The sequence below is a fragment of the Pan troglodytes genome, chromosome 2 (assembly GCF_028858775.2).
Source record: "Pan troglodytes isolate AG18354 chromosome 2, NHGRI_mPanTro3-v2.0_pri, whole genome shotgun sequence".
NCBI lineage: Eukaryota > Metazoa > Chordata > Mammalia > Primates > Hominidae > Pan > Pan troglodytes.
The window spans coordinates 71,594,558-71,607,523 of record NC_086015.1 but is presented as its reverse complement, the minus strand read 5'-3'; the positions used below and the strand labels follow the sequence as shown (position 1 = coordinate 71,607,523).

Here is a 12,966-nt window from a genome sequence, read left to right as displayed (position 1 = left end):
TTTGAAAGAAAGGGGGAAAACCAGTTCTCATAGGCATTCTCATTCCAGCCTGAAGGCTTACATGGGCCTTTAATAAGTAATAGAAAGTGGAGAGTTATTAATTATTTTTGATTAAGGGAATAAACTATTAATGATGAGTGTTTCTTTGTTAAGATTCAGGGCTCTTTTAAAGTGATGTATCATTAAAATTGAAAGCCAACAATACAGGGAAAAAATGAATTTTTTAGCTTTTAACTTTTTTATAATTACCATAGAAAAAAATATACGTGCTATTTGGCACATTAGAAAAACTAAGTAAATTTTGAGATGGTGAAGTTGTAAACAGATTATCCTCATGAATTTTAAAATGATGCAGAAGGACTGAATGGCTGAGTGTTGAATAGGATGGTTGGAAATGGAGGCAGAAGGCTTGTGACTTGTCCTAAGCGAGGGTGGGCCTGAGGACGCTTTTAGGATTGGAGTCCCACATCCAAAACTCACAGCATAGCATGTTGTGAGTGTCTAATGGATCCTTTCTTTTTTGTTTGATATGAGTTTATGATGAGGCTTTTATGACCAGTATAAAATAGCTTTTATGACTATATTTTGTATAAAATATAATTTTAGTATGTGGGGAGACTTACAGAGTTAAACTTTATAGGAAGATGAGAGAAAAATACTAAATTTTCTTTATGTTAAAGGGCCCCAAGTGAGAATATTTAGTAGTGGTATTTCATTTTGCTTAATATTGGCAGTATATCAGTAATGTTACGCTTATGGTAAGCCAAGAGTCATAGTGTTCCTTTCTTGAAGATATGTTGTCATGTGCTACAGGATGAATCTATTTCCTCCTGCATACTTCAGAGTCCTTCTTTTCAGGTCAGTGGAATATTTTTCCTGGAATTTTGACGTTAAGCAACATTGTCATAATTTAGGTAAAATTAATTATTGACACAAAGCAGTGTTTTCTGATTGACTTTTAGGGTGTTGAGGGAGGTGGCAAAAGAATTGCTTTTTTGATTAAAAATTTGGATCATTAAGTTCCTTTTTTGTCTCTGAAACCTTGTTTTTGATTTCCAAAGCTTCTAAAGATACTAAAAAATATGAATGTGTATATTCTTTAATTTAAAATTTTTATTATATATTTATTATTGTAGTAAAATATACATGACATAAAACTGACCGTTTTAACCATTTTTGCCATTTTTATCATTTTGCCATTTTAACCATACTTGGGCATTGTTATATATTCATATTGTTATGCAGCCATCACCATCATCCATTTCCTGAACTTATTCATCCTCCCCTACTAAAACTCTGTACCTATTCAATGCTAACTCCCCCATCTCCCCTTCCCCTAGTCCCTGCCAACCACTGTTCTACTTTTGATCTCTGTGAATTTGACTACTCTAGGAACCTTATCTAAAAAGATTCATACTATAGCTATTCTTTTATGACTGGCTTATTTCATTTAGCATAATGTCTTCAAAGTTCATCTGTGTTGCAGCATGTGCAAAAATTTCCTTCCTTATTAGGCTGAATAATATTCCATGATATGTGTATATATTTTTTAATCCATTAATTTGTCGGTGGACACTTGGGTTGCTTTCCCTTTTTGGCTATGTGAATAATGCTGCTATGAACATGAGTGTTCCGTGGAGGTATACCTTATGTTAACATTCACCTGAGTAGAAATGTTGTCTCATATGTAGCTTGGGCTACATTTTCAGTTTCCCATGTCCAACTAAAACGTCTATTAAGAAATATCTTTCCTGATAATGTTTCTGTTAAATATTCATATTCATTGATTCTTTCAGTGGGTCAAATGCAGCACAGTTCCACTATTAGGCACACTATTAGGCGGTGGCTCATGCCTGTAATCCCAGCACTTTGTGAGGCCCAGGTGGGTGGATCATCTGAGGTCAGGAGTTCAAGACAAGCCTGGCCAACATGGTGAAACTCCATCTCTACTAAAAATACAAAAATTAGCCAGGTGTGATGGTGTACACCTGTAATTCCAGCTACTTGGGAGGCTGAGTCAGGAGAATCACTTGAACCTGGGAGGTGGAGGTTGCAGGTGGTGGGTTTGTAGGAAGCTTGGGGATATGAGACAGTTGCTGCCTTTAAGGAACCTACAGTCTCATTTGTTGGAGATTGATGAGAAATGGGCAATTACAGTGAGGTGTGTTTGGTGTTGTGAGAGCACCCCAGCCCTCTGGGGATACTGTAAATCCTCACTAAAGGCATTCCAATTTGTTCTCTGCTTCCATACCCATTCCAGCACTGAATGTAGGAAGAGGATAAGAAGTTAATTATACAGCCTTGGAGGACAGAAATGGTTTCACCATAAAGCAAACCTGTTTTCTGTAGGCTAATTGATGTAAACAAGAGTTTTAAGTTCAGCATACTTCGGGTTACAGAAACATCATCAAACTTCCAAAGACCAAAAACACTGCTAATATTAAACACTGAATTAAATGTAAGCTCTACATACATTTCAAAAAGATTAATAAAAACAAGTAAGATAATGATTTACCCAGTTTCTGGTGATAAGTGAGTGATGGCGTTCGTAGTAGTTGTAGTTTAAATCACAGAATAAATGTTTGCAAAGTGAAAATGGTAGGGAGCACCTCCTTTCACCACAAAGTTCAGAAACAAACACAAACACTGAGTACTTTTGGACCACGTTGTTTAGTGTGTTTGTATGATTATTGTAGACTTGATGAATGTTTATTTGACAATCATTTACATTCATTCATTTTATTCCAGTTCCGTGTCACAGGTGGCAGATGCCCATCCCAGTAGCTCAGGGAGCAAGGCAGGAACCTGTTTGCCAGGAACCAGGATGCCATTCCCTTGCAGGGTGCCATCTCTCTGACACACACACACATACACACACACACACACAGAGTCCTTTTCTGTTGTACTTGCCTGTACAATGGCTATTAATGGTGTCTGGATAACCTGAAGTGAAGCACATGTACAAATAGACACCTGATGTTTATCAAGCACATTCTGTGGGCCAGGTTTGGCGCTGTGCACTTGAGGAGGATTATCATGTTGAGTATTCGTGGCAGCCCTAGGAGGAAGGCATTATTATAGCCATTGCTAAGTTCATTTTATTTTCTTTACTTATTTATGTAGAGATGGGGTCTTGTTGTGTCACCCAGGCTGGAGTGCAGTGGCAAGATCGTATAACAGCTCACTGCATCCTTGAACTTCTGGGCACAACGAATCCTCTGTTCTCAGCCTCCAGATTAGCTGGGACTACAGGTGCATGCCACTATGCCTGGCCAATTTTTTTTTTTTTTAATTTTGTAGGGACAAGGTCTTGCTTTGTTGCCCAGGTTGGTCTCCAACTTGTGGCCTCAAGTGATCCTCCCACCTCAGCCTCCTAAAGTGCTGAGATTACGGGTGTGAGCCACCATGCCTAGCTACTAAGCCCATTTTAAAGAGGAACAAACTGCGGCTCAGAGATCTTAAACAACTTCCTTGTTGTCACAGCTGTTGCCCTGCACATCTCCTCAGGATGCCACTCACGTGGGTCCACTGAATTATGCCTGATAATGGGTGGAATTGTGTCCCCCACAAAATTCCTATGTTGAAATCTAACCTTCAGTATCTCAGAATGTGACCTAATGTAATTTGATTTTCTCTGTAAAGACTCTATCTTTAAAGGAGATAGAAGGTAAGAGATAGATAGAGGAAATCAAGTTAAAATGAGGTCGTTAGGGAGGGCCCTAATTCAATATGACTGGTGTCTTTATAAAAAGAGAAAATTTATACTCGGGTACACACGCCCAGGGAGAAAGCCATGTGAAGATGAAAGTAGTGATGCTTTTGCAAGCCAGGAACACCAAAGATTGCCTGTGAACCACTGGAAGCTAGGAGAGAGGCATGGACCAGATTCTCCCTCACAGCCCTCAGAAGAAACCAACCCTTCCGATACCTTGATCTCAGACTTTAATAAGCCTCCTAAACTGCGAGAGAATACCTTTCTGTTGTTTCAGCCACCCAGTTTGTGGTACTTTGTATGCCAGTCCTAGGATACCCAGTATGTGGTACTTTGTATGCCAGTCCTAGGATACTAATACACACATCAATGAACTTTTTGTGGTCTGTACATTTGTGAAGAATGAGAGTGACAAAGTCATCCTAGTATTATTATGAAAATAGTTTTGACCTCACAGACCTTCAGAACCACCCTGCATCGAGACAATGTGGGTGTGGTTGATTTTTTTGATCAAACATATCTGAAATTGTAGGTTGGTGCAAAAGTAATGCGGTTTTTGAAATTTGTAACTTTGCACCAACCTAATATGTGACCAGATGAGCCTTTGTTTTTTCACCTTGGCACTTCTGGAGTCTCTGAACTTGTGCTGGAGATGCATGCTTTTCTGGCTGCTTGGAGAGCTAGCTCATGGACCACTGCCATGAGTTCTTTTGCTTTATGCTTCCAGCACTTGTTTTCCAACTAAAACATTGTTTCCTACACCTTATTTGCTAGTGTTGGATTTGAGAAGCTCTGACCATTTCTATGAGTGAAATCAACTTAAAGACAGACGAGTTGCAATTGAGAAGAATATCCCAAGGAAAGGGGCACAGGTTTATTGTCATTTCCCAAATAGGAGCTCTAGAAATATTTTAAACAACAACAAGAGATTGGAATAAATGCAGAGCCTTGTTCAGATGTATCAATTTTGGTATTTTTTTATTTTGATTTTAAGTAAATCCAGCAAACCTCATTATTATTTTTAATCTCACTTAGTTTTTAACCTTTCTCTTTATCCAGACAGCTCACCCAAGGTTAAACAAAAACACTAACAATTTACTACCTATGTTCCAGGCCTTTTGAAAAACAGTTTTGTAACTTAATTCAGCTGATCTTTGGTAATCAGAAGCTAACACCAAGCACTGTTTTTCTTCAGCAGTCTAAAGTTGAAATTTAAGAACAATCAGCATGCAATCAAAAGCTGATTGTAAATGAACAATAATGAACATAAAAGTGAAATCACTTCTGAGAGTTTTAATGAAAGAAAAAAGGAGTAATAGCAGTAGTTGAAAAAGGAGCATGATAAAAAGTGGGTGCGGTTATGCCAATAGGCAAATAGTGGTGAAAATTAGCCAGCAATAATATTCCATGGAATGCTCAACGAGTTTTGGGGAGAATGGGGAAAACAAATGTTATAAGAGAGTAAAAAATCTATATAAATATGTAGATTTACTGCTGTAGATGAAGTCATCTAGGAAGAATCGTAGTGGATTTTTAGGAGTGAATCACATCTCTGTTCTAGATGCAGGCAGATGGTATGCAGAGAAAAGGTTCAGTTGTGCCTGTTTCTGGCCCACTGATCAACAGCATGGCTTTAGGGAAGAGACTCAGTTTCCTTACTAAACTCTGTTTAACATTCATTGTACATCTATCATGTATCAGGGATTATGCTGTGTGCCAGATACATGCTTAACTTTGCAAAATGGCTGTTGAAACAGTGCTGCCCAGAGCACGGGACACATCCATTGGCAGTACACGAGATGAGTTTAGGTAACGCAGGGATGCAGCATCCAATACCAGTGAGTCACATAGTGCTGAATTCATTGTTACTGTCTTTGGAACCTTAGGATTTGGTCACGGAGAAATTTTCAGTTTTGTGCTTGTGTGCTTTTAAGATCTTCAACTTAGGACTTTATACCTCAAATAATCAGAATTGAATCCCTTTTATTTTTTAATTATGCTATTTCCTTCTACTTACACAAACAGTATAGGTAGTGCTCTAAAGTTTTCTCTATCTTTAAGTTAAAATAAACATCATAAATAAACTGATACTGGTATTAGTGTTCTCTAGATGTAGCAAGAATTGTGTATGAGTGATTCTTGTTTGGGGAACCTTGGACCATAGTAACCCTAAGACTTTTCTTATTGTTCCCTGGTCACACATCCTGAGAAAAGGATTCATGTGAAAGTGACTTTTCGGGGAGGCATTCTCAGGAAAAACTCAAAGGGGTTTAGAGAAGTTGAAGGGAAGGAGGCTGAGAAGGGTGTGTTATTAAACTGAATCCCAAAGAGGGTGACTTTACTTAATTCCACAGGACAGCTATGGAAACTGTGTAGGTTACACCTCAGAGTTGTAGTTAGGGGCAAGAGAGTTGAAGTATTTATATACCCTCTTTAAGGTTCTTTAAGGGCATGTTGTCTTCAGCATCTTAAGACAAAGACCTGCCGGGGCTGCTCTTGGGAGTAAGAGTGCACAGTGAGTGTATAAAAATGGTGGCGCGATCTGAGGCCATGCGGATGGAGCACTGAGAGCATCTGCTGCAAAGCTCTTCCATGGCTAATGTGACATGTAAGCCACTTACTAGCTTTGTGCCTCGGACAACTGGTTTAACACTTCGGTGCCTCATCTAGGGTAAAGTAATAGTAGTACCCCTTCAGGGCTTTTTGTGATGTTTAAGTATCAATATCATTGACTTCACATTTTTCTTCTAAATCTATTCACTATTAAAAATATTTAAATCCACCTTTGAGCCCCTCCATAAGTAATAGTGTCCATGAAAGTATGGGCTTGGTAAATTACTGATACATATACATTTTTTTCGAATGTACATTACAATAAATTACACAGAAGAAAGCCTTGACAGAGCTTTCTTTAAAAACATGCCAGGAACTATTATCCGTTAACTGAAGCCAGCTCTTCTTTTCTCTGGACACATGGCTGTACTGGATCTCCCAGCTTGCCTTGCAGCTGGACAAGGCCACAGAATAGCTCTAGACTGATGGAATGTGAGTAGAGGCTGTAGGCCAGTCCAGCTTATAAAGAACTCCTGTATGTTTCCTTTATGTTTTTTCCCTTCCTGTTAGGTGGTGATGACCACTTTGATTTGGAAGCCATGTGGTTATAATGGCGGAGCCTCTGTGGAGGAGAGCTGTCCTACCTACATATTCACCTTCCCAGGACTGTGACTTTAGCAAGAAGCATGGTTGTGTTGTGTTGAGCTACTTCGTGTTTGGGCTTATTTGGTGCTGTAACCTATTGTGCTTGAATTGATACACAGCTCAGAAAATGTTGGGTAAAATCATACATCATGTGACCTTGAGTCAATCAGTTTACCTTTCTGAACCTCAGTTTCCTCAGTTGTGGAATGGGAATAATTAGAGATGGGGAATTGTTGGTGAACTTTGAAAAGCTCCACATAGACAAGGGATTACTATGGTCTTTCACTTGTGGTTGTAAATAGTAAGGATTGGGGGTATTGTACCTTTCCAGCTGGTGTCAGAAGGGGAATGCTGTTTGGCTGCCATTCTCATCTCCGAGATTTCTCTAAAGTTTAACCATGTTTATGGGTTCCTGCTTTCTTGTGACCACTGTTACACTAAGTCTGGCAAAGTAGAAGGACAGACGAAGGACAGCATTTGCCTCAGTCTGGTGCACATTCTTGATGGCAGGCATCAAGAATGATTTTAGGGATATCCTGATGAACATTTATATGTAATAGTAATGCATTGTATATTACGAAAAGTATATAATTAGCATTCTAAATTTGTAATTTTATACTTATTGCTTAGGGTGAGGCTAAAGTAGGTATTTAAATAAAAAAACATAGGCAGTAGACTTAAACAAGTTAACAGTTGTACTTGTGGTAAGCATCTGTTGTGAAAATTACTGAAGTTGGTATGTGAGTGACCTGAAGTTTGGGAGGCACTAAGATAGGCAGAGTCCAGTATATACCATCTTTATATATTGAATGAACTGTATTTAATTCATTGGTCCAGCAAGTACTATTTGTGTATTTACTATGATCTCAGAACATTTTTAGGCACCAGGATACAACGGAACAAAGCATATTCTTTGTGCATTGTCTTTTATTTGTCACTGGAAAGAAGGTAGAGATTTTTGTCTGTTGTTCAGATGACATATGTGCTATTAGGAAAAATAAGGCAGGAAGGAGAGGAACAGAATGTGAGTAATGGGTTGTACCTTTAATTAGGGTTTCCCAGGAAGTAGTCATCTGTAAGGTGGTATTTGAGCAAAGACATGAAGGAGGTGAAAGAGTGAGCCATGGAGGAATCTAGGGAAAATGTGTTCCAGGCAGAGGGAACAGAAAGTGCAGAGACCCTGAGATGGGGGCATGTGCCTGGCATGTTTAAGTAACAAGCAGCCAGTGTATCTGGGAGGGAATGAGTAGGGGGAAGAGAGGAGTTTGGAGAGATGGGCAGGTGAGATCCATTCAGGTTTATCAATAACTTATTCTTTTTCATTGCTGAGTTGTATTCCATGGTATGAATATACCACAGTTTTTTTTTTTTTAAACTATCTCCCCACTGAAGGACATTTTATTTATTTCTAGTTTTGGGCTGTTACGAATAAAACTGCTGTAACAGTCATGTAGAAGTGTTTGTTTGGACAAACATTTTCATTTCTCTGGGATAAATGCCCAAGAGTGTAATTGCTAGGTCATTTTTTAAGTGTATGTTTAGCTTTTTAAGAAACTGCCAAACTATTTTTCAGAGTGGCTCTTCTATTTTTGTTCCTACTGGGAATGTATGAGAGATCCAGTTTCTTTACATCCTTGCCAGCATTTGATATTGTTAACTTTTCTTATTTTTAGTTTCAGCTGTCCTAATAGGTATGTAGTGATATCTCTTTGTGGTCTTAATTTGCAACTAATCGCTACTGATGTTGAACATCTTTCTATGTGCTTATTTGCCATCTGCCATATGTTCTTCATTGAAACGTCTCTTTATATCTTTTGCCCGTTTTCTAATTAGATTGTGTTTTTATAATGTTGAGTAGTAAAAGTTCTTTATATATTCAATTTACTAGTCCTCTGCCAGATGTGTGGTTTGCAGATATTTTCTCACAGTCCATAGCTTCTTCTCATCCTCTTAAGAGTTCTTTCACAGAGCAAAAGTTTTAAGTTTTGATGAAGTCCAATTTATCTATTTTTTTGATGGATCAAGATTTTTGTGTTATGTCTAGGAACTCTTCATCAAGCCCTAGATCGACAATGTTTTCTCTCATGTTATCTTCTAAAAGTTTTCATAGTTTTAAACTTAAATCCATGATTCATTTTGTATTAATTTTTATATAAGGGGTGAGGTTAGGTTCAGGTTAACTTTTTGCTCATCGAGTTCCTTTTGCATCGTTTATTAAAATGCTATCCTTCTTCCATTGAATTGATTTTGCTTAGAAAGTTTTTAATTCTTTTGATGGAATTCTAGGAATTTAGAACTAGTAGGTGTCTTGACATCATTTGTTGCATGATAAAGCAACTGAATGACAGAGAAGTTAAATGTGGAAGACTAGCTTTACTGCTTAGAACAAAGCTTTTGATTTCCATTCCAGGGCACTTCCACCTTCTACTTCTGGTAAAGTAAATATATATATACTTGGATCTTTGGATGTATTTTGTTTTTGATATAAACTCAATGATTTGGTGTCTTTATGTGGCATTGCTTGGATTTTAAGATTTTTTGAGTCAAGGACCATTTGCGATTCTGGAAAGTGAAATTGAATTTGGCTTAATATTCCCATGGACTCTGGGCTAACAAAGCCAGGCTGAGCTCGTCTATCTAACTGCATTAAAAAAGATATTAATCTCGGCTGGGCGCAGTGGCTCATGCCTGTAATCCCAGCACTTTGGGAGGCCCAGGTGGGTGGATTACGAAGTCAAGAGATCGAGACCATCTTGGCTAACATGGTGTAACTCCGTCTCTACTAAAAATACAAAAAATTAGCTGTGCGTGGTGGCACGCGCCTGTTGTCCCAGCTACTTGGGAGGCTGAGACAGGAGAATTGCTTGAACCCGGGAGGCGGGGGTTGCAGTGAGCCAAGATTGCACCATTGCACTCCATCCTGAGTGACAGAGCGAGACTCCATCTCAAAAAGAAAAAAAAAAAGATATGACTCTTGAAACTTGGTATTTTGGTGAAATCAGTTTATATAGTTTCTGTTTAGAAGGTTTTTTTCCTGCAATTTTGAAGTGTGATGGACCACAGGAACCTGAAGAATGTAATTGTGTGATAACCTCAGTAACGTTTACAGCATGTTGATTGAATAAAAAATGCTGAAATGGGTTTGGATGGCTGGTAATAATGGATTTACTTCTCTTGGATTCCTTTCTGTGCATCTCTCAGGAAAAAATCTGATAGAAGCTTAAGTCTTCTTGACTCCCTCAAGAATGGGGGAAAAACAATGCACATATTGATTGTAATTCTACTTCCACGGTGGTTTATAGTATCTTAGGATGGTAACGAACTTTGGAAATGATTCAGTCCTAACACGGAAGCTAAGGCCATTTTGTATGGGCAATAAAAACTTGTGTATGGTCACTGGGAATAGAAATCCATGTGGGTTTTTTGTTTTGTTTTGTTGTATTTCCTTTTTTACAGTAGAGTATGGCTGTTATACAGAATCAAATTGGTGTTTTGAAGATTTTGTTATCATTCAGCTTTCATAACAAATACTGTAATAAGACAAATACTGTAACTATAATATATAGTTTAGTGGATTAGAAACACAGGCTCTCAAGGCAGACTCCGAGTTCTAATCATAGGTCTGACTTTGCTAGCTGTCCTCTATTGTGAAGACAGACTGTCCTGTGCGTATAGTAAGTGGTCAACAAATGTTGGTGATGGTGATGGTATTAGTAGTACTCATTTGGTTAGCAATGATAATAATTATAATAATACATTTTTGTCTTTTTCTTCAATAAGTTGAACATACAGATTTTTCTGACATATCATTTTACATATTGGCATGCTGTAAGATTGGATTACATGGTATGCTTTCTTAAAATAGCAAGCTAAATAATAGGTGATGAATATCACACAGAACTTACCAGTAAGCTGGTCTCACACATTTAACACCTCTGAAATTCAGTTGCTTTATCATGTAAGAGATGATATCCAGACACCTAACAGTTCTAAAATCCTAGAATTCCAACAAACGGGTTAAAAGCTTTCTAAGCAAAACCAATTCAGTGGAGGAAGGATAGCATTTCAACAGATAATGCAAGAGGAACTGGATATGCATAAGCAAAAAAAAGTTAATCGCAACCTAACTCATCAGTAAGCTGGATTCTTACTTTCCATGATATTCTCTCCAAATCATCAGAAGGGTGTTACAGAGAGTAATACTGGTACCATTGTATATGTACATCCTTCACATCATTTTTCCAAACTATTATGGGCCTTATCCTCTTTCCTTGTACTCCGTGTAGACTTACATGCAAACACAAATCCCCATGTTCTTGCCACACTGAACTATGTGAGGTCCCTTCAGACACTGGACTTGGATGTCGCCCATTAAGTTTCTTCTACTGGAAATGCCTTTTGCTAACATATCTCCATTTTGTCTTTGGGATTCAGCCTAAATAGTACTTCTCATGATATGTTTCCCTAACTCCCCATCCCCTCAGCAGTGGCCAAGTCTCTTTCATCTTTCTGTCTCCAGCATCTAGCACACGGTGGTTCTATAGAATGATGATGGCGAGTTGCAGGTTAGCGGAGGCTTACATTGAACTGAAGGCAAGGAGTTTTCTGCTTTTGATGAGCGATTAGTAACCTTAAATTATCCAGAAGAAAGTTTGGGCGTCTGGGTGGCATCATCAGAACTTGAAAAGTTGAGAGAATAATTTTATTTCTCATTTAATGAAAAAGTGCTCATGAATAACTAGCAAAAATTTAATTGAGAGAATAATCAATATTGCTTCCAGCCATCCCCACCCCCAACCCATTTGAAATACCAGTTGCTTCATCCTTTTACCTGAGGACCTCTTTAGTCAGTGATATTTGGAATAGTACGGAGAAGTTAAGATTTGAAGGTTCAATACCTGTTCTTAATTTTCAGGGCTGGTAAGCTTTGTGCTACCACAAGTTAGCATTTATTTTCTGTATTATTTACATCTATTAGCATACTTTTCTTTACAGTAGAATTTGTTCTACTAAGTGGCAATGTTGCAAACAAACATAGACATGGTTGGAGAAGCTTTTGTTTCTAATATGAGGTCAGCTACATAGAGGACATAGAACATTTAAACTCCATTTTGTTGTTATTATTGTTCTAATCTTAGCTTTGCATTTTGTTTCGAGAGATTACCTGATGGCTACTGATGTCTTAGTTAATTCCATGGTATGAAATGAGGGAATGATGACTCAATAAGAAACTATTTGATAGGACAGCAGAGCCAGCATCTAGTCTTTTCTAAAATATTTCATTTGTTTGTATATGAAAAAAAATTATTTCAGAGAAAAGCTTCTGATTAAAAAAATTCTCCTTAGCTTGTCATTATCTGTATATTTTATGGCCCTTTGTCCTGAAATTCTGACTTTTTCTGTCACTAGTCTGTTAAGTTTTTATTGACCTTCTCAAAATAGGATGTCTTCTAGCTTGACAGGTAGCCGTTGGCTTTATACTGAATCTTCAATTCTAGGAATCTGAGATTTTTTAAAAAACTGTTTTTGAAGACTAAGTAGTATTTTGAGGGTACCAAGTTGCTGACATAAAATGACTAGTATAAAAACATGTAGTCTTGGGGAAAAAATAAATGTATATTATATTTTTAGATACCTGATCTGAAACAGGTGATGTCATATCTTTTCTAATTTTTTGATTTAGACAATTTAGCTTGTACTTATTTCAAAAAACTTGAAAACACAGAAAACTATGTAAAGGTCCATAATGATCACCTATAATTACCTGTGCTCTAGAGAAAGCCATTATGAATAATAATGTGGAACTTCTTACTGTTTTGCACACATGTATGTTTTATGTATATATGCAGTTTCTTTTAAGCAAAATTAGGATCATACTAATTAGATAATGTTATTTCCTTCACGCTTAACATTAAATCAGAAGTGCTTACCCGTGCATTAAAAATTTTTACAAATATTATTTCTGTTGCCAAAGAATTGGAAAGAAAAGAAGGCTGCACTCACATAGATGCCATCATTTATTTTGTCATTTCCTTATTAGTGGGAATTTGTGTTAT

At 37.5% G+C, this 12,966-nt stretch overlaps 1 protein-coding gene across 14 annotated transcripts in view; it reads left to right on the top strand.

The window, feature by feature from the left end:
* SUCLG2 (succinate-CoA ligase GDP-forming subunit beta) overlaps window positions 1-12,966 on the top strand; it is a 426,327-nt gene that overhangs the window by 8,944 nt on the left and 404,417 nt on the right. The gene's annotated exons all lie outside the window — the stretch shown is intronic.